The sequence below is a fragment of the Pezoporus flaviventris genome, unplaced genomic scaffold (assembly GCF_033815535.1).
Source record: "Pezoporus flaviventris isolate CSIRO_AGI_PZ_B2104156 unplaced genomic scaffold, CSIRO_AGI_Pfla_v1 ptg000029l, whole genome shotgun sequence".
NCBI classification, from domain to species: Eukaryota; Metazoa; Chordata; class Aves; order Psittaciformes; family Psittacidae; genus Pezoporus; species Pezoporus flaviventris.
In genome coordinates, this window is record NW_026892577.1 from 93,628 (window position 1) to 121,396 (window position 27,769).

General features: G+C 44.9%; 1 long non-coding RNA gene across 1 annotated transcript in view; it reads left to right on the forward strand.

Annotated features, from left to right (window-relative positions):
- The first annotated feature begins 277 nt into the window (after positions 1-277).
- Positions 278-27,769, forward strand: part of LOC133272408 (uncharacterized) — a 78,341-nt gene continuing 50,849 nt past the window's right edge. Inside the window, exon 1 of the long non-coding RNA XR_009744399.1 lies at positions 278-381. This is a non-coding gene — a long non-coding RNA (uncharacterized LOC133272408). The remainder of the gene's footprint in view (positions 382-27,769) is intronic.

Genomic DNA, 27,769 nt, shown 5'->3' on the forward strand with positions numbered 1-27,769 from the left:
GTATTCTAGTAAAAGCTGTTTCTTTCCACCCATTCTAACACAAGAAATGGAATTAAAGCCTGGAAAGCAAACAAAGAAGCGCTATCAAAGAAACAAAATACAGAGGAAAGGGGAAAAGCCCCCGCATCTTAAAGCCATAACACACCTACCTCTTCACAAAGCATAGGCACATGGTGGGACCTTTTCTAAGAAAATCTCCACCCCCATTTCCCACCATGCTCTAACCTCATAGCTATATATAAGCCGGTGAACCAGTCAGGGTGGTGTATGCTTTTTGCTTTCCCTAGCTGTGGGAAGGTTGGTGGCATAGCTGGTGTTCCTAATGGGACAGCAACATCTAAGGCCCTCAGTGAGTAGAGCTTGTTCTTTAGGAACATACAGGTAAGCTACGAAGAGAACACCAAACTCACTCATGGTTTTTGAATTTGGCCAGGGTTAGCAAAGTGTTGGAGGTGTGGATTGTGACACTGTTAGCATTTACTGCAATGTTACTTCATTTGTTTGTGATAGCGTCTTATTGTTTAATAATTTGGTCTTTGAGTAAGGAGTAGCTTTCTTTAAGCATTGCATCTGATTAAAGGAATTCTTATGAAAGCAGCAGAAGTACCCATTATGTAATTAAAACTTTCCTGTTTACATGGAAAATTGCTATGAGACTAATGCTGTGTGAAGGCAAAGACTTTAATGGGTAGAACCTTGACTTTCAAGCTCTGTTAAAGAACATGACTCATGTTTGGGAATGGGTTTAAAGCAAATTTCTGCTTTAGCAGTAGGCTTACTTGTGACACTCCTTTTTTCTTTTTCTCTGGCTGCTTGATGTCAATGCTCAGAGGCCAGCTGGGAAGGTGAATAAACTAATGCTGTCAAGGCATTCTTGCAGAAGACTCCTTGATGTAATTAGGGATGTGAGACCTCCATTGCAAATAGCTCTGTTAGTGAACTGCTCAACTTCAACAAGACTGTCCGACTTCTGCAGTTTCTCTCTAGTTCTTTGTACTGAGTTGATGCTGCTGAGAGCTTAGCTTGAAGTCCTGGTGGTGATCCCCAAGCCAGTGATGGTCTGGGGTAGTATGTTTGTGGTTGGGTCTTGTTGGGGTAGAGCAGAAAAGGAGACTGCTGAAAGTTTGTTGTGCTGTTTTTCTGGTGTTGTGTTTCATTAACAGTTGTTTTCTAGATGGTATGTGAAGCATCTATTCCCTTAAAGGTTATAGGCAATGTAATATGTAGTATCAGCAGTCTGTTAACTAGGATGATACTCTCAAGTGCACAGTTACAATAGGAAGGTCTAGTAGAAGGTGTCTCTGCCTTTGGCAAAGAGGTTGGAACTGAATGAGTTTTGAGGTCCCTTCAACCTGAACCATTCCAGGATTCTATAAGATGTAGCATTTTTAAAACCAGAACGACCTTTGCTGTTTGATGGGATGTGTATACTTTCCATTCCTCCTGAAGATGTAGGAGGAAGCTCATTTCAGCCGTAGGTTTAGTTGGCATTCTCCCTTCAATAAGAGGAAGAAATGACATCTGAAAGAGCAAGCCAAGGAATGAGTGTCTTGTGATGCCTGGTGCCACTGTGTCCTCTCCTGGGATGTGTTTGAGGAGCCCTATGGGGAGCAGGGAAAGAAGTGTCTCTCTGTGTGCCAAGGGCTTTCCTGGGAGGGAGGTTTACTTTCCCAGCAAAGGAAGACTGCCAGAGTAGATGCCATAAACCAACAACCTGTGAAAGATCAGGGAGAAATTCCCAGGGGAAAAGAGGAAACTACTTCAGAGAAAAGGGAAGGGATAGGAGTGAAAAGGGATGGGAATAGGAGATCCAGATGACTTTTTACATAGCACCTGTTTGGAAACTTGAGGAAGCTCTAGTCTAGAGTCCCTTGTGAAAGACCTCTTGCTCAAGATGTAAGCCTGTAAATGATGTGAAAGTTAAGCTTGACATTTCTAAGAAGCTGTTAGAACAGATTCTTTTATGTTCCAATGATTTCTACGTGTCTCTGAAAGTAGCTTTGTCACAATGAGCTGAAGTACTGACAGTGCAGTAAGATGTTCTGCAAATGGCATGTGGGGAAGGCTTGCACAACCTGCACTAAATCCATTTTGCCATATGTGCTAGCCCACATTGGAGTGGGGGATTCATGGGGATTTAGAAGAAATCAGCTGAGAAAATGAGAAGAATTGGGGGAAAGCAATTCTATGGGTTGTGTCTGCACAGAATGATCCTTCAGGAATATGGTGAATAAAAGAAACCTAAACCTAGAATGTTTTGATGAGCATCACTTTGAGAATAACACAGTATGTTCAAAGCAAGAGCTCTTAAAATCTGGTTTAGTGCTAAATAGGGATACTTGGTGGAGAAATTTAAGTGCTTAGCCAAGAACCCCATCAAGCAGAATGTACCCTTAAGGATGTCACTTGAGCTTTGAAATGCTCTTGCAGAAGGTGTATTCCCCAAATAGGTAATCCTGCTTTTAAGAAGGCAAATGTCAGTCAATTGCTTTTAGAAAGGAAAGGGCAGAGAGGTGTAGCAAGCACTCTGTGTAGGGGTACTGTTGAGAAATGCTATTGGAATCCATGGATGTGATTTGATATCTATTTGATAACTATTAAAGGAATAACTTGATTCTCTTGCAGTGTTGTATCATTCTGCTGACATCTTGCTGATATTTCTGGAACTTGCCTTTGTATAGGCTAAGCTAACTTCTGCTTCATGTTGTAAATAGTGATTTATCATTTTTGGTCTAGCCAGCTAGGCTGATCAGTTGACAAACAATAGATTTCAAGCTTCAGGCTTTAAATACAGAAGCCATTATTAATAAATATCAAGGGATTTACCTGTTCTTTCAGAGACTGACACTGTATTTGTGTCAAATCCAGATTTCCAGCCAAGCCCAGATTGTGCATGGATTTAATGGTGCTGAAGTGTATATACCAGTTCTGAAGTGAGTAGGACTCCTTGTAGCACAGGAAAGTCATGGTCTGTCCACAGTACCCTGCCTTATGGAGGTCTCGGATGCTGTAGAACAGGCAGGCAAGGAATGCTTCACTAGCCAGCTTAAAAAGCAATAACTGGACTCAAATCCTTCAGCACTGCATGGAAGTGTAAAATAAGCATGTAAAATAGGCAGCACTCTCCTGGTGACTCCATCTGCTCCATGGCAGCACCATGGCTGCTCTGCCTTATTTCTCTGGCAGATTCCTCACCTCTCTTATGGTTTATAGCTCAGCCAGCTTGCTGCAAATCATCCTCTCACCCAGGCAAGGTTGGAGACTGAAATCACTGCCCCCGAGTAAAAAAAAAAGGCATCTTAATCTCAGGCTCAGCCTCAAATCTCATTTTCCCTTTTGGTGCTGGACTCCTATCTCCACCCAGCTTTCTCAGCTGATGTGCAACTGGGTATTTGGCTTTGCTGTTGCACACTGTGGGTTTTGTGTTCTCTTCCAGCCAGGAATGCCATTACTCAGGGAGGTGTTTATGTGCTTCAGTGTTTTGACTACACCAGCTTTCCATTCAAACAATTTCTGGTGAAAACGAATCCAAGCCTGCAGTGAGAGAACAGGGCAAAGAATTAGTACAGCTATTGCCTTAGACTAGACAAGGGAAGAAGGCAAATCACAAACAGGGTTGTAGTGGCATGAGCAACAAAGGCGGGTTATTTTCTTAGTGGCTTTACCGCTGGGCGTAGGGATGCTCAGTGTTATCCACAGAGAACAGCCCAGTTGGAGACGAGTGATGTTATACTCCAGCCCCGAAACTGTGCTCTAGGATGAATAAATTCTGAGCTACAAAGTGAAAGAAAAGCATAGAAGAGTTATATGGTGTCAAGTTTATGCCCTTGAAAGTGCGGATCCCAGCACTGTGGACTGGTGGGCTCCACAGGCTTCAGTGAAGATACATTGCTGCAGAGCAGCTGAGAATAGGCAGCTTCATTGGCTACCAGAGAAGATGCTTGTTGCCTTGCAAAGTAAGGGCTATTTATCTTTCTCAAGTTACAATCAAATATAGAGGCAACTGCCAAGGGAAGACAGGCAGGCTTCATTCTTTTTCAGCCCATCTTAGATTTTGCTAATAAAATACAGTTTAAGTATGGTTTTGTGTGGCTGTTTGGGAAGCCCATTTATTTTTCTGAGGAATGATTTAATACTTTTTTGTGAGCCCATATTGTACTTGGGTGCTATAAATCTGAGCTCCTCTTCCCAGTGTATTTGACCACCATCCTGATTATACAGAATGGCAGAATTTGGGATAACATTGCAGGAAAAAAAAAAAAGATTCCATAGATAATATTAGGATTTTTTTCCCCACACTAGCCTGACAACACAGCCTGACAGTCTTTACAAACTATTTAGATCAAGCTTTCCCATAATTTTCAAAGCTGGCTAGGTTTCTGGGGCTAGATTTTAATAGAAATCAATAGAAAGGATTCTGTCACTCTAAATGCAGTACCTACAGAGGTTTGTACATGACTGGGATCTTATTTTTGAGGTGTCACCAACACCCGGGGGTGAGGTGCACACAAAGAAATGAAAGTGGGTCCTGCTGGCCTTAATTCCTGTCCCCCTCACCTGTGGTCGCCTTCATTTCTGCAGTGAAATTCTGCTTTGTACTCCAGCTTTTATTGCTAAGATACAGCACTGCTGAACAGATACATGAGTGGCTGAAATCCTGGTGGGATTCAGGGAGCTGGTGTGCTCCCACTTCTTCCACCTGAAGAATTCATCCAGACACATGAGCTCAGAGCATCCCTATGGTGTATTTTAGTGACCTGTTGTGGGAGGTGGGAAATGGGGGCTCTGTGCCATGTCTCAAGTAGAAAGGGCTTTTAAACCCATTGCTTTTTGCTAATTACAGGTGAAGATGATTAATCTGCTGCCTGTTCCAGAAGCCCATCCGTGCTTCTGCAACCACACTTGGGAGTTGGTTTACAGCCATGGATGGTGGGGCAGGCAGGAGTCCAGCTGTCTGAAGGGTGTTTAATCCATGCTCCTCAGCCAGCAAAGTCAAGTGTGTGGCAGCAGTCCTGTTAGCATTGTGTTTTTAGCCATTTAATTACTCTCGTGTATTTCAGGAGTTGTCGGTGCACTCTTGCATGTCTAGGTCCTGAAGCTGATGCGTAACTACCTCTTCTCTGGTAAACTTAAATGGATGCATTATCTGATGGAGTGCTTTTTGTGATTTAGAAGCAGCAGTGGGACTAAGCACAGGAATCAGTCAATATTGATTATCACAGTTTTTCCTGGGCTTAAGAGAAGTGTGCTGTAATAAGGGACTGTGGGGTTTCAGTGTTCTGAAGCCTACCTTATCCCTGTGAGAAATCAAAGCAAGGGTAATTAATGCTGTTGGCATGAACATTAATTCTGGACCAGTGATGATATGGACATTAAATGGAGGGTGTAGCCTTTCCCATAATGTATTATACTAAGTGTGTGCATAGTTGAGCTTGATGAATTATCTGCCTTGGTTCTGCCACTGAGGTATTCCTAGAGCTCATGAGTCACAAAACAGTGGCAGAGACACTGGTGTGGTGCACAGGGCTTTGGCTGCTGCTCATGGGCTGCTCATGACACGTATTTGTGCACCAATATGTGCTTTATCTCCAGCTGTGCAGAAGGAGCAATTGAGGCTCGTAAGTACTGCGGGCAATAAAGAGCTGTATTAAAAAGGCAAGACATACTGCTACAGCCTACATGCAGTCCTCCCAGGGAAAACAGCACTCGGGGGTTCCTGTGGTGCTTGGTGTTGGAAAGGGGAGCATTTGCACTTTGCTTCTGTTTGCCCTTGAAGTCTGTAACGCCCCAGCCTTTCGCTGTATTGAACTGAGGGAATAGTTGTGCATTCTGTCGCTGCTGGCCTGGGATGAACTCTGCTTTTCTGCTCTATTTCATGCAGGGTCCGGTCGCAGAGGCAGGTACAGATTTAATGCAAATGATCAGCTGAGCTGGGGGGGGGGTAGCATAAGAAAAGCTAGGAGCAGAATGGGTTACCACATCATGGTGACAGTCTCCCTCTTCTCCATGACTCCCTTTTGAGACAATAAAAGCTCATTTGTGTCTTTAAAACCACCATAGATTACAGCCTCATCTGCGTGCCAGCTTGTGCGGCTGCAGTAGTCTGAACACTTTCTTTTATTCCAGAGAATTCATCTAAAACTCTTCTGATTTGTTGTGGCTGCCCTGAAAAAAAGCCCCCTTTGAGAGGGTATAAAAACCACTTAAAGCACTGAGCCTTGTACCTGCAGCTGCTCGGGCAAAGCCCCTGGGATGCTAAATAGACACAGGGAAAGCCTGGCACATCCTGAGGCTGAGTACCAGCCGGGGTGGGGAAGCACAAATCTGCCTCCAGGATGAGGGCACAGAGAAGATCCTATGAGTGGAGAGCTGGCAGTAGTTTTGGGAAGCTGCCCTGCCTGGAGGGGCTGCAAAGTCATCAGTAACATCAAGAGTGGGAGAGGGTTTCTAACTTGGTGACTTCCCAGGCGGGTGTCCCTTTCTGAAGCTTAGTTTGCTGTCCAGGCCCTGAGTGTTGTGTTGTCTGAGGGTTCCCTACCTTTGGGGTCTGAGCTGTACAAGTAGATACGTGAGAAGCAGCTTTGTGGGCTACTTTGACCCTGCTCCAGCTGGGCTGTGATTGCGCTTTGGGTGGGATGTGTTCAGAAGAAGATATCCTTGGCACCAGTGGGCTGCAACTGGTTATTTGTATGAGTTTGTCACATAATCTTGCTGTTGTCCATGGCCAGTCTTAATATTCCAAAGTGAAAAAAGCAGATTCTACTTGGAGCTCAAAGCAGCTTTTATCCACTCGCTTATGGGGAAACTGAGGCAGAGATTTCCTTTCCTTATGCACTGATCAGTGGTTACATCTCATTGTGGTACAATAAATCGTATGTTCTGAGTAGCTTGCTGAGCTCATGGCGTTCTATAGATATCTTCCAAAAGGTTAATGGGAAGACTGACACATACCCTCTAAACCACCTCAAAAACTTTGTCTCAAGCCTTTCCCTCTAAGGTGAATCCAATGGGGTTGAGCACTGTCCATCCATAAATATTAATAGTTCTGCAACTATAAAACTTGTTGCCAATGTGAAAAATAATCTCATCAGGTTCTCCTTTCACACTTTCCCCAAGTAATGTGTCTGGAGGTAAAATACTGACACACAAAATCAGTGTGACTTTCTGATCTGTGTTTGGATTAATTACAAAGTTTTAAGTTGGGTTTTATGTATCTTTTAATGTTGCTTTATCAAGATGCCTGTCTCCAGTTATCTAGCGAGTGCTCAGCTTCTATTTTGAGTCTCTTAATAGCTTGATATTATCAAATTGAATAATTTGTTTGCATCTCAAAGACAAAGATACACGGCTTGCTTACAAAGCTAGATCTAATCTTGGACCTTGTGTTAAATCTTTGATCTCAGGACTTCCAGTGCAGTGTAAAACAACAAACCACAGCGTTTTCATTAAGATACACAAGTGATACCATTTCCTGAGGAAAATAAGATTTCATTGCTTGATCTTCTGAGGGGGTTGGTGAACATCAGCTCTATTAGCATGGACATAAAAAGGTCAGCACATCTACAAGGCTGTTTATGAAAGGGCACGTTTATCACTTGAGAAAACCAACTGTGAAGCAGGGCTACCTCTGTGCAACCCCAGCCTTAGCCTCTCTGATGGGGATGAACCTTGCAGAGAGCCTGGTTATGGGGGTCCAGGTAACAGGAAGGGTGAGCAAAGCATTTCTTATCCCACATGTCATATACAAAAAGGGTTAAACATGCTAAAGCGCCACAAATCTGATTTGTTGCTGTACAGTCTTTCTTAAGCATTGAGGTTTAAATACTCTTGGTTTGGTCTTGATGAGAGCTACACAAGGAGGGAAAGGAATGAGCAAAAGCAGTGCAAGCGTGCAATCCAAGTCATGCTTTGCAGCACAAAGCTTGTAGACAAGACCTTTTTCCTCATCCTTAACTCGGGACTTCGGCTGCTGTTGGATTTTTCCCAGCCATTAGCCTAACTGTGCTCAGCCATTTGTAACACAGCCTATAAATGCTTTCAGTATCCAAAGAAAGGCCTGTGATTACCCTGGAATTCCCATATTTCCTCCTACAATATTAGTACCACTGACTGAAGCCCCAAACCCTCAGCCTGTGCTGTTGTGCTGGCCCAGTGCCTTGTGGTACCCAAGCTGGTGATTAATGGTGGTGAGATGGCCAGCACTGCAGTACAAAGGGAGCAAACCTTGAATTGCTGTTATCCTGTGCCCCCCTGGGAGAGCAGTGGGGCAGGATGGTCAGGAGGTGCTTTTAAGAAGGATTTCTTTGAAGTTGTTTGTGAAAGGCTGTTAGACAAAGGGCAGGATGTGTCAGCTGTGGGATGCAAGGTGGGTAGGGAGGCTGGGAGGGAGCTGAGGTCTGCAATTAAAGTCCGAGTGTTTCTTACTGAGGGTGGAAAATCCTATGTAAATGTGATTATGTTTTATTTCCTTGTGATAATGGTAGTGGATGGACCCTGGAAGAGTAATAAACCCCCTGTCACTGGGGAGCCAGGCAGGGATAGGGCCAGCTGTGATCCATCTGGATAAGGGCAGTAAATGCAGGCAGTGGCCTTTCCCTGCAGCTGTCTGAGGATTTGGCATTCCCCTTGTTTCCTTTTGCCTTTGGGCCTCTTCTTGACATCTTTAGGGATGATGGACCCTGCATAGGAGATGGAGACAGACTGCATACACAGCCCAGGCTCCTGCCTAGCCCTTGGTGAGTCATTAGGGAGACTTTTTTTCTTGAAGCCTGGGAAATGCAGGCAATGGGTCACAGAACCCCAGACTGGTTTGTGTTGGAAGGGACCTTAAAGCTCACCCAACCCCTGCCATGGCAAGGACACCTTCCACTAGAGCAGCTTGCTCCAAGCCCCTGTGTCCAACCTGGCCTTGAACACTGCCAGGGATGGGGCAGCCACAGCTTCTCTGGGCACCCTGTGCCAGCGCCTCAGCACCCTCACAGGGAAGAGCTTCTGCCTAAGAGCTCATCTCAGTCTCCCCTCGGGCAGGTTAAAGCCATTCCCCTTGGCCTGTCCCTACAGGCCCTTGTCCCAAGCCCCTCTCCAGGTTTCCTGCAGCCCCTTCAGGCACTGGAGCTGCTCTCAGGTCTCCCCTTCAGGAGCCTTCTCTCCTCCAGGCTGACCCAGCCCAGCTCTCTCAGCCTGGCTCCAGAGCAGAGCTGCTCCAGCCCTCGCAGCAGCTCCATGGCCTCCTCTGGAGTTGCTCAAGCAGATATGGATCATGAAGCCATTTTTTGAGAGCCATATTCATGATAGGTTCATTTTGGAGTCTGAGGTTCACAATCATTTCTCTTGCTGTGTATGCCATGGCTCAACCGGAATTGTCCTTCCAAAACCTTTGAGAAGAGAAGTTAGATCTGAATTTTGGGGTAAAGCTGCATCTTTTCTAGATATGCTGCAGCTGTTTTCTGTTTTCTTTCAAACTACCGAGTTTACTCCTGCAAAAAGCCTATTTTTGCCATAAAGCTAATATTTCATAAGCTTAAAGTGCATTTGGCAAGCGCAAGGATGCTGCATTCATTCTTATTCTAAAGAGACAGCAGATGAGAGAAGATGCCTGCATTAACAAGCAGAGTCAGACGGTTTGCCATTTGTAGCTTGCTTAAACTAATCAATGATATGGTATTATGAGCAAAACTTGCCGAAAGGCTGAGGATTTTATTGGAGCGCTTGCAAATGGTATTAAAGTGAGACCTCCAACAATGCTATTGATGAAATTTCATCTTTCTTAACTACAGAGCTGTGATGCAGTTCATCACAAAACCCCCCTGGGTGCCTAGGAGCTGATTTCTGTAGCCTGAATAGGTGCTTGAGTCCCTGACATACACCATGGTTGATGCCTATGGGCTCTAGTCACATGAACTGAGAGTTTTCTTGTGTATTGCTCTGTTGATGTGATTTTACTTGTAAATGTCTCTGGACACATTGCTCTGAGTATTGAACATCCAGCCCTTCAGGTTTTTTTCTCGGCAGTCATCTTAGACAAACATGAAAGCATTCCTGTGCTTCATTGATCCAAATGCAGCAAGGATGTGACTAGAGCGGGTGCCTGCGGTCTGTTTGTTGTCAGGATGCTGCTCCGGATGGTAAAGGTGTGTGAGATGCTAATGGGGGGGGGGGGGGGGGGGGGGTAAAAAGGGAGCCATGGATAAGCAGGGGAAGGTTACTTGCATCTCCGTCATCCTGTGCCGGCTTTAATTTCCATCACTTTTCCTAAGTGCTCATTCCACAATTAGGGAAATTCCATTTTGGATAATTAAAATGGAGAGCTGGGGATGTTCAGAGAGGTGTCTGCTGAGAGCTCATTGTGGCCTTTCAGTGCCTTAATGGGGGCTGACAAGAAAGCTGAAGAGGGGCTTTGGACAAGGGCCTGCAGGGACAGGCCAAGGGGAATGGCTTTAACCTGCCCGAGGGGAGACTGAGATGAGCTCTTAGGCAGAAGCTCTTCCCTGATGTTACCCAGCAGTGATGGTGAGCATGGTCTTTGTGTCCCGGTGTTGCTCAGGAATGGGCAAGCCTCAGTGTTGTACAGCAGCAGAGCTGCGAGTATTTCTGGAAAATAGTTTTTATCCCTGCAATTTTTGTTCCTTTTCCTCCTATTTTTAAATTTAATTCCCTTGGGAACAAATCCATGCTCATGGAAAGGAGGGTGGCTCCTTACCACATTTTAAAGCTGAGGTTGCCTTTAATATTTCTTCCTCTAGTGGGATTTGACGGTTTTGAGTGTACCAAAAATATAAGCCTTTTCTTTATAGAGAAGAAATCTCTTCCTGTTGTCTTTTTGCACTAAAATCCTTCTAAAATGACTGAAATGCCTCCCTCGGAGTGCTGTTTCATCTTTGCTTCTCCTTTGTGCCTCCTGCTTATTTATGGAAGCAGCTTTGTTTCCTCAATAAACAAGAGCTACATTTTTTTCTTGATTTCATCAGGCGAGCAGCATGACCTGGTCAGGACTGGGTCTGATTTGCTGCAGACTCCACCAGAAACAGCAATCATGTCAAAGGGGTGAGGTGTAGATATAATTGTAATGTGGGCACAGGCATCTGTGAAGAGAGTTGCTATCTGATATAAATGATTGTTGAAATATGATAAACCATCTAGGATTAAAAAGAGATGATAGGAAGGGCTTTTGACAAATATAGGTATTCCTTCTTTCTCAGGAAGCTCAGGAAGCCATGTACTTCAAGCAGAGAAGCATGGCAGACCTGAAAGCTAATGGGATAATACCTTCTGCCTTAAAAACAATTAAGATTTAACCTAAAAGTACACGAACAAGTATTTTGGTTAAGAAACTTACCCTTTTCCCATTAATGCTTGTGCTGGAGAGGGTTCTATGGCCTGAAACTAAGGATTACTCACAGAATAAATTACCTAAGGAAGAAGCCTGGAGAGGGGCTTTGGACAGGGGCCTGTAGGGACAGGCCAAGGGGAATGGCTTTAACCTGCCAGAGGGGAGACTGAGATGAGCTCTTAGGCAGAAGCTCTTCCCTGTGAGGGTGCTGAGGCGCTGGCACAGGGTGCCCAGAGAAGCTGTGGCTGCCCCATCCCTGGCAGTGTTCAAGGCCAGGTTGGACACAGGGGCTTGGAGCAAGCTGCTCTAGTGGAAGGGGTCCCTGCCCGTGGCAGGGGTTGGAGCTGGATGAGCTTTGAGGTCCCTTCCAACACAAACCATTATGGTCCCCTTTGCAAGGACACTATCAAAGTCCCCAGTCTCAAATCAGGCTCTGTCTCCTCTGTGTTTGCCTGAAGTTCGGTTTACAACATTCTGCCAAATATCTTTGCTGTGTATTTTCCCATTGCTGTTGTGCAAGCCCTTAACTCCTGATCTGTAGAGAAACGGCCAACTGTAGCTGCCAGGAATGAGCCCTCATGCCTGGATGCAAGTGACCTCTAGTCCCTTTAGGTGGAATTTACCTGTGGCTCATTCCTTTTAGAAACCAAACCCCAGCAGAAAACCTTGGGGGGATGTGAGAATATTCCAGGTGAGCAGAATTTAAGCCTTTTTTTGCTGTATTTTCTATTGTTAGTGATAGATTTTCAGACGAGTTTAAGAAGGGGGTAAAACCCAGCAGCCTGCACTACTCTGGACTCTACCTTGTTGCCAGAATAGGAACCTTTGGTGACACACAGCCCTGAAGAAACCAGGGAACAACTAAGAGCTCTTTCCACGTGCACACACGCTCCAAATTGATGTGAACATGCTGACTTTAGATTGGAGAGATTATATGCTAATGCTGGCAGTTCTTAGCAAGCTGGCTCATGCTGTTTATTTCATTCTCCTAAAGTAGTTCTATGAGTAAGCAGAGATGCTGGTGGTCTCATGCACGTGTGCAAGCTCTGTGTCTCACTCATGCTTTTGGAGGGTGAGAGTGGTGTTAAGGCAGGATGGGCAGGGAGGTGCCTGCAGCCCATCCAGGTGAGATAGGCTGGAGTTCAGTGCCTCTGGTCCTGGCTGAGGACTTTGGCCAGGAGAAGAAGACCTGAGAAGTCACTTTTCTTCCCTGTGTCACAGAAACTGGGCAGTGATTCCTTTTGAATTACCCTCTGAATTGTACAAGGTTGAGAAACCCCAAACTTGCCGTTTTTTATTAGTCCAACAATACTTTTCCCTCATCCTAACAATATTTCACATCAGTTTGTCTCTTGGCAACCCTCCCCAGATATGGAGCCAGATCAGCAGAACTGCATTTACTTCAGTGGAAGGATGCCAGGTGATGCAGCCAAGGACCATCTGAGCTGAAGCTATCATACTTATCTAAGCTTATCTGCAAATTTTGCCTACAAATCTTGTGAGAATCAGGTTTTCTTGCATGATTCGGAGATTTCTTGTTCCAAGATGGGCTTAGAAATACCCCATAGCAGATTTTCTGGTGGTACAAGTTGCATTCCCCATCTGTCCTGACCTTGAAATAGACAAGTGTAATTGGAGGAAAGGAGGAACAGATAAGCTTAATGGAAAATTCAGTCTCCTCAGTGACTTGGTTCATAGAATCATAGAATGGTTTGGGTTGGAATGGACTTCAAAGGTCATCTGCTCCAACCCCCTGCCACAGGCAGGGGCACCTTCCACTAGATCAGGTTGCTCTAAACTGTGTCCAACCTGGCCTTGAACACAGCCAGGGATGGGGCATCTACCACCTCTCTGGGCAACATCAACTGGGCTGAACAGCAGCATTCTCTGCTGCAGAATCTAAACGTTTAAAGGCAGGATGAGGGCTCGTTCCTCTACTCTTTTGTGTGATATTAACTCTTGAACACAGCTGCTCTGGTTCATATCTCACTGCCACCATGGATATTTACACTGCCCTGAGTTTGCAGAGCTCCACTGTCCTTGTTTTCTACTCTATGTAATGCTTTCCTGTGCCTAGTAATATCCCACATGGAAACCCTTGTTAGCCTTGCTAATTGCTATTGTATTTAAAATCACTTTATCTCTTTTTGACCAGTCAGGACAAGCATTTATCCTTGGGGCTGTCTAATTCACAGTAAGTGGGTTATAGGATTGCAGTGCTGTAGGTTCTGCTTGGCTGTGCTTGCTAATGCTCTCAGGAGCTTTGTAATCACAAGTGAAAGAGCAGCAACATTTGATCCAAGGCTTTAATATGTGTCCCATAAGATACATGGGGTGCGCTCCAAGCAATTGCTCTTTTGAATAATTATTACTGGGGATGTGGAAAGTGGTGCTTGCTGTGGGAAGAGTTTCCTTGTACAGATGTAATGTAATGCAATACACGTGTACATTTGGGTCTGCCCGCGTTTAACAACATTAGCCAATAATGAAAAACACATACATTCAACATGCTGTTACCATTAACAGCTAAAACCTGCAGCCATGCAATGTGGAAGGCTTGACTTGCTCTCTATGCACAGTTACTATATCCTAAGGTTTATATTCAAACTTCTTTTTTTTTAACCTGTACTAGCACAAAGTGCAGCAATTCCAGGGAATTTTGTTCTTCTAATGCTCATGTGTTTCATAGTACTTAATGGACCAACTTTTCATGGTTTTATAGGGGTTGTAGCATAACATTTGTAGCATGTAAATGGGACAGGCAGTTTGATATGATAATAACCTCTTTTAGGTAGTGTGTTTGCTCCTAGATATAAAATCATTTTATTCAAAAGTTACTTTTTCTTTCAGTATAGAGAAACAAGCCAGGAAGTTTAAATTATTTATGGAAAACCCATTGCCAGATCACTGACAGAATAGGAAACTAATGCTAGTTTTATGATGTTCCAGTCCCTGATATCTTTGCCAACCTTGTGCAATGTTGAGGCTAATGAAGCATAGAACAATAAGTAATAAACTATTAGTGAGTCCTAGGCCTGCCCTGGGATTTCAAGGGAGGAGGATCAAACTGCTATTGTGAGTTCACTATAGCAGCTGCCTCAAAAGCAGATGCTGTCATGGAATACACAGCTAAAGTTTGGTGTCCTACCCTTATCACCAAAGCACAGTTTATATATCAGAAGCCATCAAATACCAGTTGCAACAAGTCCCTCAAACAGTTTACTCCTAAGTGCTTTCATTTTTGACACTTTTTGATTGGTGTATTAATAAGTAATTAAGAGCTCCAGTTCTTCAAGTAGACTTGTGGGTGATGAGATACATGGCTGAAATCCTTTTTTCATTAACACCCTGTTATGTTGTTCTCCTGGATCTAAGGTAGCTCCCCCTTCCTGTTTTGTCATTTGGGTTTTCTTGGATGCCCCCTTTCTTTCCCATTCCATAGATGGGGTGGGTGTTGGAGTGATGGACACCTAGCTGAGCCTTCCCTGAGGCAATGGGGATGCCCTGCAGAGCCATGCTGGTGCTGTGCAGGCAGGGAAGGTCACATAAAGCCAGGTCTGCTCCCACTTGGCATCTTGTATTTGACAGCGTCATCCCTCTGCCTCAGCATTTATGGACTGTGAGCCAAGAAATCCTGTGATCAGGCTTCCCTTGCAATCTGGCTGTCTGGCAGGGAATGTATAATGGATTCATTCTTCATATCTGATCAGAGAAGCACATTACCCTATGCTCAGCAGTGATGCAAACGCATACATGGCATGCAAGGTTGTGCCTGAGAGGGCATATGCTTGAAGAAATATGTGAGCATCTCCACCTCAGTTCAAAGGCATTTTTTCCATTCTGGTCATGCAGAGGATTTCTTTACATTGTATGTAGCAACTCTTAGCTCATGATTACAGGCTATGAGTTATTTAAGGCAGTCCAGCCTGTTTCTTGTTACCTAAAATAGCATCAAACTGTGCATTTATCCCCTCAAAATGGGTGTGATTGTGTTGCAAGGGTAGCTCTGAATAACTTCACTGAAGCACGTTACAACAGTGCAAAGCCACTGTAATCGAGGAATAAACTCTGTGTAACCCTCCCCAGTGCCACCTTCCATGGGAGCTGCTGAAAAGGTCGAACCTGCTCTTTGCCCATAACTTCCCTATAAAAGAAGACTTTTTGTGGCAACTTCATGCAACTGCGGTGGTGAAAGGGGCAGCAAATCCTGAATCTTGGTCATGGTTATTGCAACAATGCGCTTCCAGCACACCCATGGCTGATTTTTATTGCAGTAGAAACCCATTCCCTGTGTAATTCCAACCACATGGAAGATTTTCCCATAATAATTTCTGCAAACATCCCTTGAAACAGCCACAACAAGTTTCATACCCACTTCTCTATTGGAGCCTTAAGTCTTACAAAATGCCACTTCCATTTCCTTTAATGACTGGAATCTTTTATGGCTACAGCCTGAATCTCACATATGCCTGGTTGGCCTGAAAATCATGCTATATTTTTACCTTTTGCTGCCTATTGGAAACCAACATAGGAGTGAACAATGGAGAAGCAGCTTTTCCATGCAGCTTTCCTGTTCTTCCTAATTCCCCAGGACTTCCAACCACAACAGGTAAATGCTTGACCACTCTGCGAGCCCTTATCTTCCATAGATCCACAAAAATATTCCCTTTAGGAGTTGCAGTGTCTTTCCACAGAGAAATGAATTGTGAAGGCTAAGATAACTAGTTCAGGTAGAAGGAAGAAACTCATAGGGACAGGATCAGAGGTGCTGCTGTGCCTTGTGTTCATGGCTGATGGTCATCGTCTTGCCCAAGTTGCACTTTGTTTCATCCTGGGCTTCCTAAGTAAGGGTTTTACAGCACTCTGCTGCTCTTCCGGCTCTCCACCAACTCCCAAAGGCAAATGAGAAAGCTGCCTTTCCTCTTCAGGATTTCACACCTTGCTGCAGCATAGGCGAGGAGGACAAATTGGCCATTTCATGCTGCGGTGCACTACAAAGGCTGCTCAGCTGGGCGTTTGCCTGTACTGAAATGACTTGGCATGCTCCCCTGGTGTATTACCAGCCCTGGGTGTGCTCAGTGCTGCTGCTGCAGCAGTGAAAATCATGAGATGTAGTTGGAGGGATGGCAAGTTCTGGGGAGGCCTTTGAGTGCTGGAGGGCAAGATAGTCAAAAAACCCCACCAGCAAATGATATCTGCCTTTTGATTGTGTGGTCACTTGAGGCTACTTTTTAGTCTCAAGTCTTTTTAATAGAAGGTTATTTCCCCTTAATTAACATTTTATACTTCTCTTTGGTATGGTCACAGACTGAAAGGAAACTTCAGCTATCATTGTAGTTTCTTCAGTTGCAAAGGAAGGCATTAACCGAAAGAATGACTTTCTCTTCTTAACTCATTTATAGCACTTAATGCAAAATTTGGAGGGGGATGAGGAAACAATCAATTGTAAAACCTTTTGCAGTGACACTTACAGTTCTGGGGGGTTAAATAGGCTGGGAATCAACAGATGTTTCTTTTCTTAGCCAGTGGAAAAGCATCAAGAGGAAAACCAAACTCTTGGAAACTTAACAGGGCAATCTGACTACCAGATGAGCCACAGCCCCAAACCCAGGCTCTTGGATGATACAAGATAATGTGACACTGGATCTAGTTTTAAGAATGCATGGTTTTAAAAATACTCAACAGAAGGAGAGCTATGACTCAAGAGGACATGTTCCCACAGAACCCAAAGGCCAGATCTTGCTAAATCACAACTATTTTTGTTTTAAATCACCTGCTTGGCCACAGAAGATAACATCATTCAGTTGAGCGATAGTTCTCAAAAACTAAACTTGGAGATGATATGGTCAGAAGATAAAGATGTAGGGAGGAAAGGGAGCTGGTAGGGTGCTTTTATCCCTGTGGGTAAGTTTTCATGTGAATAGTCCTAATGCACAAGCAAAATATGACTTGCAAGAGTGTGAATAGTATCCAGCATCAGGCCATCCTCTGTCCACCTCCTGATCCTATAAACTGTAAAGTGGTCTTACTGGAGTGGCATGTTCTCCAACTTCATTCCAGCAGTATAGCTGCCAAAAGGTTGGTCTTGACAAAGAGCATCTCAGATTGGCATTGTTTTATACTTTCAAGCAGTTGAAGGAGTCTGTGCAGCCAGATAACCAATGAACTATGTAAGTGCTGATACTGAAATTAAACAGTTAATGAAGTTTACTTTCCCTGGGCTGCTCATCCTGCATTCTCCCAGTGTGCTGCTATAGGAGAGGCAACTCATCCAGGAATGAAGGGGGTCTCAGATATGAAACACATTCAGTGAACTACCACTAAAATCACTGCAAGTCTTTTCATGCTATTTAACAGGTTTAGCTCATCCTATTTATGAGTACTATGAAAGTGATAACTATTTTTTGCAGAGACCCCTCTCCAGGGTCAGTGTTGGCTGAGCCCAGCAGCATCTCATCCCACATGGGTTACATACGGGTGGTGATGTTCCCTTTTAAAGAATCATAGTGTAGGCATATGGCCAGGGCTTTTTTCCTCAGGTGATTTTATACCTCCCGAGAGGCATGTGCAGAGGAGCTCCGATTTATTGCAAAGGAGTTGGCACCACACATAAACCACCCTACATTGTGTTCAAACAATCCTTACAACAAGTCTCTCTAAGGTGCTGTTTCTGTTTGCTGGCAGCTTGGAGTAATTCAGATGAAAAAGCATAGTGAATTTTTGCATGCTGAAATCTCCCCATGCCCTGGCACAACCTAGGAATAGTTCTGCAAGATTAAAGTCGCCTGAGAGCAGCACTGGTAGGGGAAGTGATTTATCACAAATCCTTGTAGATTTAGAGGTGAAGTAAACCTGCAGCTGTAAGGCTTCAGTTTTGGGGTCTTGAGCCTCTGATGCTTGTGCCAACACTTGCCAAGGGATGCGTGGTGTCGGACCCTATCCAAGGGCTACCACTGGAATTGGTGTCCTTGGGGACAAAGGCAACCCTGACTGTAGTGGGGTTACAGTGAGGGCTGTAGAGACTGATGTTAGTGCTGCTAGTTCACTTGAGGCTTGCTGGGCACAGCCTTCAAAGGTTTTTGTCCTTTTTGGACTTCAGATGGAGCTCCCTATCTGCACAGAAGTATTGTCAGTGTTAGCTTCCCCTCCCCTCATCTGTGGCACCTTTGAAGTGTTTGGGCAGGAAAGCATCTCATTGCAGGAGCAGTTCTTTTAGTGCTTTTGTGTCCTCAGCTGCTTTCTGTGGGCTCTCTGGCACGTTGTGGTGCCCCTGCTGTTCCTGTTCACTTTGAGAATCCACATATCCTCATTTTGTCTCACTCACATGTTTGCTGTCTCTCACTTTTCCTTCCTCACACCTCCCCAGCCTCACTGGATATCCATTCCCATGGCCCAGACCCCTTCTCCCCCCAACAGGCAGGCTGCTCAGGGATTTACTGCTTTGCTTATCATATCTCTCCTATCCAACACTAGCTTTTAAAAACAGCATATTGCTTCAGGATGGTATAGAGCTTTCAGGTCCATATGGACACATTCAGATATAGATTTTGATGATTTCTTAGCCTAAGAGTGCTGAAGCTTCAGGTTTTGCCATGGTTCACTGCAAAGATAGAACCATGCGAAATGCAGCCTGAGGGATGGAGTACACTGAGGGAGAGTCAGGATTTTGGGGATTGAGTCTGAATGCTTGAGCTTCAGGTTTCTCAGGCTGCAAAGTGAATAGAACTGAGCCCATCTGCAGACTTCTCACAGCCTTGGGGTGTCTTTGCTGTGCACAATGCCTCCCAGCAGCACAGCCCAACTCATAATGCGCCTTCAGCTCCCCTCTAGGAGCTGTGCCTATTCTCACAGTTCCGAAAAGGAATGTCATCTCTGTTCTTGCAGCTGCTGCCAATGCTCCTTCCAAATGATTTTCAGGTGTTATCACTGCAGGTTGCATCCACTGGCTTCCCTTCCAGAAAGGACCAGATGTAATTACTCCGGTTTCTTCTAAGAGCCTGTATCTCAACAGGCTGAGCCGCAATCTCTCCTCGGGCTCCCCACAGCTATCATGTATCCAAAGTGCATTTCTTCCTGCCAGAAGCTTGAAGAGTCCTGTGCACCTGTTATAATATGACTCTGGGGCAGCTTTCAGGGTGTTTCATGTGAATTCAGAGCTTTTCTACCCTGTGAGATAACTCTGCCTGGATTAGGGAGCTTACTTCCCAGATTTTTGTTATTCGGAATTTAAGCTGGTGGCATTTCATGCTTTAAAAGGCTTCTCTGAAGAAGCTCATATGAAGTCTATTATTAGGTGTTATTTGAAAAGCATTTAAACTAGCTCAGCTCCATTTTCTCCCAGACTATTTGGATGAGAGTATCCGGCACCAGTCTTTTGTGCTGAAATCAGAAATACCCGTGTCTAGAGAAGTGATGACCAGCGGCGGGCAGAGACATTTGCAGGCTTTTGTGTCTGGGACAAGCAGACTGTTCAGCTTGTTTTGAGGTGGGATTGTCAAAAAATGCAATTGCAGGGAGCATCATTGTTAAGGAGGCATTAAAATGGAGCATTTCCCTGTAGCGTGAAGGCATCCACACTGCAGCTCCATTATGTCTCGATCCATTGATATTGCTCTTTCCTAGCCTGAATCCTTTGGCAAATTTCATGCATTTCACTAGTTATTACCCATTTCCACATTCATCTGATGATTATAGCTACCCAGTGCTTCATTTATGCTTTTCTATTCCTGCGTCACAATTACATAGTTCTTGACAACTCACCGTATCTTTAAAGCCACTATTACCTCCTTTTCTTCCAAACCTGAACAAATTCCAAAGGAACAATTTTAGCTTTAACTTAAAACTATGGAACCCTCTGGTAGCATTGTTTCATAGTAATATCTCTGCTTTACTGCCTTTATTTACTCTGTTTAGCAATGTTTTCTGGTATGACACTTGTCTGAGCACCAACCCAGTTTATGGCACACCCAGGTTACACTGATCTCTAATGAAAGAGTTAATCCCTCTCAACTGGCTTTTGTGGACATGCTCTCAGTGTACAATTCCTTTCTCCATCAGTTTGCATTTCCCTTGTTGGCGTTCTCTGTCACTTCTGCTAATTTGACTGCAAATACTTGGAAAAATGGTTGTATTTCCTGCTGTAGTTGCAATCCCTTCCCTCTGTCACTTGCAGCAATCCCTGTGGAATTTGGCTTGAATTTTTATGTTGCTGTGTTGGTTCCCAGCTTTTTTTCCTGCCTGGATTAGTGCCAGGTATGGTGCCAGGATTAGCACTGACTTATCTGCAAGTGATGCTTCCATTATCAGAGCTTCAATAACTGGATGGGTGGTAGGGCAGCGAAGAAATGGGAAACCCCACTTGTAACTACTTACATGTTTAATAGTAAGGTTTTATGGCTGGAAGAATCAACAACTTGCTCACTTCTTGGCTCTCGAGCTTTCTTGCATCCCAAGAAGAGCATAAATGACATCTAAGCTCCTGTTTGCTGGGAATTTTATTTCTTCTACAACTCTTCATGCAAAGCAATGCAGTCTCAGCCAGCCTTTTGCTGAACACTGACTGGTTTTCAAGAACACACGGAATAAACCCTACTCCCCATAGTACCTCTGGAGTGAACTAAAAGCCTTACTGCTTCCAAGGGGATTTGGTCTGGCCGTCGTTGTCTCTTCCTGAACTAGGAAATGGTGCTATGTTTTAAGGAAGGCAACAATAAAGTGTCAGGGTCAATAAACTGTCAACAGGCTGCCAAATGCTGGTTTAGGATTAGCCGGCTGTGTTCAAACAGCCTAAACTCACACATCCTGCCGGGTCTCAAACCAGGCAGTCACAGCGTTCTGCTTCAGTTGCTGCTTGTGGCTGCAAAGTCAGGCCGAGCTGCTGGGGCATGTCACAAGACCTCATCTGTGATGCTCCTCAATGGCTGAGTCTTGCAGCCAATTTTGTGTGTTTTAGCTTGTATTTCATTATCCGTCTTGCAGAGAAAGTTTTCCTTATCTTTCATTTAAGAAAGAGCACTTTTCTCACTGAGTTTTCTATTTGGAATCAGCTGGAGCTTCCCATTCATTTCCCTGCTGAAATTATTGAGCTGCTTTCATGGAAGATCAGTAGCATGTGGGAGCTCTTGCTCTGTGACACATCACAGACTTCACGTGCTTGGTTTGGAAAACAGGTAAAGCCATGCGGATAAGTAATGGTGCATTATGTAGCTGGGACTGCAGTGCCAGAGTGTGATGAGCTTAATACTGAAATGATTGTATTTGTGTGGCTCCTGTTTGTAGTTTTTCTTATTTATACTATGAAAGCTACATTCTTCCACTGGGAGATGGGTGCAACTGGAGTCGGTAGCATTACTGGAGTAAAGGCAATATTCTCACCTCTTTTTGTTGATTCAAACTGCAAGTCTTTTCCACTCAAAGGATTACTATTAGTTTGGTTTTCCAGCCTTGCTAGGAAACATCCTGTATCCTTTGGAAATAGGAACATTTGAGTTGCAATTGGCATGGACTGGGGAAGCCTTTATTAATGCACCATTCTGTTTTTCTGCTGTAACCTTCATGCCCTTGGAGTTAGGAGCAGGAGGCAGCACTTGTGGGCACTGGCCTGTCACACATTGCAGGGCTGAGGTGGGAGTTCAGCTCCTCTAAGGGGTCAGCTCTAATTCAAGCCATTTGGCCACAAATGAGATGGTCATTGTGCTTGGTTGTGACAACACTGGGAATCAGGAGCTCCAATAGCTTGTTCATTGATAGGAAGAATTGCTGTAAATCTGCTTTGGGGCTTTCTTTAAAAAGAAAGACACATTTGTTCCAGTAAGAAACACTTCATGCAGCTGAAGCTATAAGTAGAAGCAAGAAGGAATGGTGGAATTCAGTGCATGATGTTATTTATACAAATGTCTTTCACATTTCTGTGGTTTCTTCAACCTGGAAAAGCAAATTTGCCCATGTTTTTATTTCCTAAGAGGAGATAAGAACCCCATTCCCTGGAAAAAGCCACTGAAATGCTCAGCTTTGATGTGTGCAAGCTTATAAAGCATGGCTATATGTAAACCACATAAATGGAATGTAATTGCAAACTTCTTCTCCCTCCTATATATATATACAGCGACTAGACAGTCTGGTCAGCTCTATCCAAAACAGGGATTTGTCTTGAGTGAACTGTAGCTGTCTGGGTGTCTGCTCACCTCTCTCTGTCCCTTCTCTGCCTCCTTGCTACATCCCAGACTCCTTTCTCATCCTTCCCCTACAGTTAGGGGAGGACCTGATGCCCTGAAAATAGATGAGAGCCGAGAGTGGGAATGGGTGCAAGGAAGATGATTTACTCTACTTTGCAAAACTGCAATCGTATTTCTACTGTAGCCCTCTCTGTCTAGCAGAAATCTTCCTGTAAGCTGCAGGAAGATCTGCAGAATGGGGGGTAGCACAGTTGAGTGGCAATGTTCAATCTGTAGTGGGGTTTAGAGAACACATCCTTCATCTTTGGTCCTCATCCCTGACACACGGTCCAGCTTTTTTGTGTTTTTCCGCTCTGAATCTGAGCCCTCGTCACCCCATTAAATATTTGATAGCCCAATAGGTGGCATGGATCTCCTTTTGTGTCCTGGACTTGCCCTGGATGTGTTAAATTGGTTCTTGTTGCTCCAGCCCCCAGAGGTGGTGGTTGGAAAGCAGCTGTCTGCTAAACCCTCTCTCATCCCCTGTGGCCATGGCCTCTGGGTAAGAGGCTGACCTTAGATCCAAATTCTTCCATCTCTGTTCCTGAGAATTTTGAAAGTAAGCTATAGTGCATTCCCACCAACAGTGGCCTCAAGTGTCTAAATTCATAGAATCTGAGAATCTTGGAATGGTTTGTGTTGGAAGGGACCTTAAAGCTCATCCAGCTCCAACCCCTGCCATGGGCAGGGACCCCTTCCACTAGAGCAGCTTGCTCCAAGCCCCTGTGTCCAACCTGGCCTTGAACACTGCCAGGGATGGGGCAGCCACAGCTTCTCTGGGCACCCTGTGCCAGCGCCTCAGCACCCTCACAGGGAAGAGCTTCTGCCTAAGAGCTCATCTCAGTCTCCCCTCGGGCAGGTTAAAGCCATTCCCCTTGGCCTGTCCCTACAGGCCCTTGTCCCAAGCCCCTCTCCAGGTTTCCTGCAGCCCCTTTAGGCACTGGAGCTGCTCTCAGGTCTCCCCTTCAGGAGCCTTCTCTTCTCCAGGCTGACCCAGCCCAGCTCTCTCAGCCTGGCTTTGTCTCTTGTAATACTTACTCCTCCTGTACAGTATCAATTGCTTTGTCTTTCTGCATTGTTTAGCTGTGTCATGAGATATGATTATTTGGCTCCTGGTTATCAAGAGCTAAACCGATTTAGCTTGCTGTTTTGTCTTTGCTGCTGCTCAAGCAGTGACTTTAAAGAGCAGTGACCTCAAGAGGATTATGGTCTTTGCAGTGCTTTGTCTCAGCAGTGTGGAGGCTGCTTTGCCCCAGTCCAGCCTCCAGCTTTGCTAGTGGCAACGCCAGATGGGCCAGAGGACAGAGCCGCCACTGACCCGTTGCTGTGTTAAACCACATCCTCAGGGCTGTGCTTATTTAGACTGTGCAAACAGCACCTTGAGCTAAAACCTCAAAGATGCTAGCTAGGTACACTGAGTATTTAGTGCTGTCTATAGGGGCAGCTGAGCCTGGATTTGGGTAACCTGAAGGCATCACACCTAGGGAGCACAGGCAGGATTAAAACCTTCCCCTCTCTCAGTAACGTGATCTCTGAGGGAGGCTGCGCCTCCATCCCCAAGGCTGGAATTGCCTTTTCCAGGCTTTCAGCCTGTAACATCCTTGCAAGCTCTTGTCCCGGGTCGTACCCTATGGGCTGGGAGTTCCTGCCTGCTCACAGCTCCACAGTCTTGGACCAAGTTCATGCAGGCCACAGGAAAAAATACCCAGCTTTTAGCTACTGCTGCCTTGAACTGGGTTTGAACTGGAGCGGATCTATAAATAAAAGACCTTGCAGTCCATTACCAGTCCTCTGCAAGCCTTCAGCCTAGCTGTATTTACAAGGTAGCTATTTAAATAAACTCAATATTTTATGGACATATACACTTGCCCTTTCATGTCAACCATTTAGGATCATGTGAGCCTTTAAAAGCTTTCACAGGCTTGAATTGCCTGAGCTGATTATGCACAAATCTGATTTGGGTGCTGGCTCTTATTCCTGTTGTTATCCTATTGCATTTCAGCCACCCATTCAGTCTCTTTCAGATCATGGAAACCAGATTCATGGGCCTTTGCCAGGGCTTCAAAGAAAACCTGTCTTGCTGAAGCTACTGGCCGTCTCAATCTGAACCTGATTGCCAATGATAATTAATCTGTTCAGCAGAGCTCCTTTTGCAGAATCACAGAATCATAGAATAGTTAGGGTTGGAAGGGACCTTAAGATCATCCAGTTCCAACCCCTTTCCATGGGCAGGGACACCTCACACTAAACCATGGCACTCAAGGCTCTGTCCAGCCTGGCCTTGAACACTGCCAGGGATGGAGCATTCACAACTTCCCTGGGCAACCCATTCCAGTGCCTTACCACCCTCACAGTAAAGAATTTCCTCCTTATATCCAATCTAAACTTCCCCTGTTCAAGTTTGAACCCGTTACCCCTTGTCCTATCACTACAGTCCCTAATGAAGAGTCCCTCCCTAGCATCCCTATAGGCCCCCTTCAGATACTGGAAGGCTGCTATGAGGTCTCCATGCAGCCTTCTCTTCTCCAGGCTGAACAGCCCCAACTTCCTCAGCCTGTCTTCATACAGGAGGTGCTCCAGTCCCTGATCATCCTCGTGGCCTCCTCTGGACTTGTTCCAACAGTTCCATGTCCTTTTTATGTTGAGGACACCAGAACTTGTGAAGTTGTGCTTTCACTTCACCAGCTATCAACATACATCCCAGTCACGTTATTCCCTTCTTGCTCTGTTTTATGTTTGTTTTTTCAACATGGAAAATAACATCTGCTTCTATATGCAAAGCAATAACTATGTTTTATAACACAAGAACATGCAGGTCTAGCTGTATTTCAATAAAAGAGACAATTAGAAGTTAATTTACACTTGGCAAGCACAGAGACAGAGCAGGACTATGCAAATCAGGTACTGAATCTTAGGCTGTCAAGAAATGAATGTTTAATGGCAGAAGTTTTTTTAATGGAAGAAAAATGGTATCTATTCCTTAGACACATATACCTGCTGCCAGAATTTGGGGGAAAAGTGCTGTGTAATCATTTTTCCCCATGATCAACAAAAAGCTCTGTATTTTTTCACTTCCTTTTAACTCCTGTTTAAAGCTGCCGTAATCCCCACCCCACCCATTCCCTTTAGGTTTACTTCTGAGTAGGACTTTTCTCTCCCTTTATTTAGCAGGACTAACTGGTGCCTCCCTTGTGCTCCTGTTTTGGGGGGCTGCAGACAGGATGTGCTGGCTGGAACTGATGCTGGGCTCCCAGGCATAAGGATGGGAGAGCTGCAGCTGTAGTTCCCCCATACAACGGCACTATACAAAGTTGTCTTCTGAAAGACCTTACATAAAGAAGCAGTAAAGGGTATAAACTTTTCTCTTTTTATTCTCTATAAACCCATAGAGGTTTCAAAGTCTTTGGGAAAATGTCCAAAAAAAGAAATGAGGTGTTTAATAGTACTATTTTTGTCCTGGACTCTGAATTCCTCATGTCTTCTCCTCCTCCCCTCTCTTTCTTCCCCTGATTTGCACTTTGGGATTAACAAACCTATCCAAGTGCAGATTTGGAACCAGAAGGGTTGTTTCTCTTTCCTGCTGAAGTATATTCTCCTCTTGGCCAAGCTGGGGCCTTACCTTGATTCCCAGGGAATTTGATGGAGCAATGAGGGAGATACTGTTCACCACAAACCAGAATGGGCTTTCTGAAGGTGGGTGCATCACCCATCTGCAGAAATGGACCACGGAGTTTGTGTTGTCTGAAAGCAGCAAGAAGAAATGGTCACAGCAGTCACTCCTTGTGCTGCTTGTCAGTGAGCTTCATCACTGAGATGAGAGACCATGTCCATAGACCAGCCCCAAAGGGGGACCCCATAAACCTCTATCAATGACATCTTTAGTTTTTCCTCAGCAAATTCAAGGTTCAAATGCATCATGAAGTTTCTCCAGCCTCCCTGCCTGACAGTAGCCTGGTGCAGCTGGTGCGAGCAGCAGTGTAGCGCAGAGAACATGGCATCATCAGCACGCTTGAATGCTTGTGCTCCTCTGTCTTGATGCTGACAGTTTTGTCTTCTGATATCAGACAGCGGTAGCTCAGCAGTCCTGCACTGTTCTTCCTATAGGCAGGATTTAATTCAGTCTGAACCGCTGGTAGAAAACACTGCAGGAGGTGAGACAGTAAGCATATACAGGGGTGCAAGGCTGAGACCAAGCTCCTCTGGTTCCTTTGTCTCTCCTGCAGAGCTAACATGTCTTTCCACATGGGTGTCCTAACAGCCCTGCCATGGCTGATGGAGAAAGATCATTCCTTCCTTCCTTTCTTCTCTTCTGGGACAACTTGTTGTTTTGCTGCTTCACTGGTTTTTACATTTCACATTTCAGCATGTTTTCTCCCTTGTGCCGGTACATTGCCCATTAAACTTCTTTCCTCAGAGTACTCATTAAAAATATTAGCATCTACAGTATGATTTATGACAATCTTACAAAATCACTGAAGGTTTTTATTATCCACATGATCACCTTTTAGAGAAAGAACAGATCTGCAGCTGGAGACTGAAAGCTGTCCTCTCTGCTTTGCACTTGGGTGAATCAAGCCTGGGGCTCTGCCATGGAAAAGACCAGTATGGGAAGGTCCCGTTCCCATTTGCAGGTGGTGTGTGTCATCACCTAGTTTGAGGGGATGGCAAGATGGCAATGAGGTTTCTCCAGAGACAGACCAGCCTGGGCTGTTATCAGCTCCTGTTTGGTTTATGCATTGTTTGAATCCTTCAGCAAGTTTCCACCAACAAAAGCAGCTGGGTCACAAGGTGCTGTGGAAGATGTGGCAATGGCTGGAAGGAATCCCCTCCCCTGGTTTTTAGGGTCTTATTATGGTGAGAAAACAAAACAAGTTTATATGCAGATCCAGCCGAAGATAGCTGGAGCATCACGATGTGAAATCACTGCGGTATAATAAACACAGGAGAAGCCTGAGTGAGTTTGTTTTCATGACAGAACTCCTCTATAACATAGTCCTTGGAGGCTCTACTAACCCGATGCCGGGGAGACAAAGAGTGTCACAGTCCAGGAAGAGAACATTCCTCTTGTTTAAATTAATCTAAATGGTTTCTGAGTATTTTCCTTTCCTGAGGTCCCTCTTGCCTTAGTGCCTAGCTTATGGCTGTGCTTCTTCACCGGCTCTGCCAGCAAACATGTCAGCGACCCAGGCCCTCAGGACAAGTTATGGGTTTACAGCTGTTGATGTTG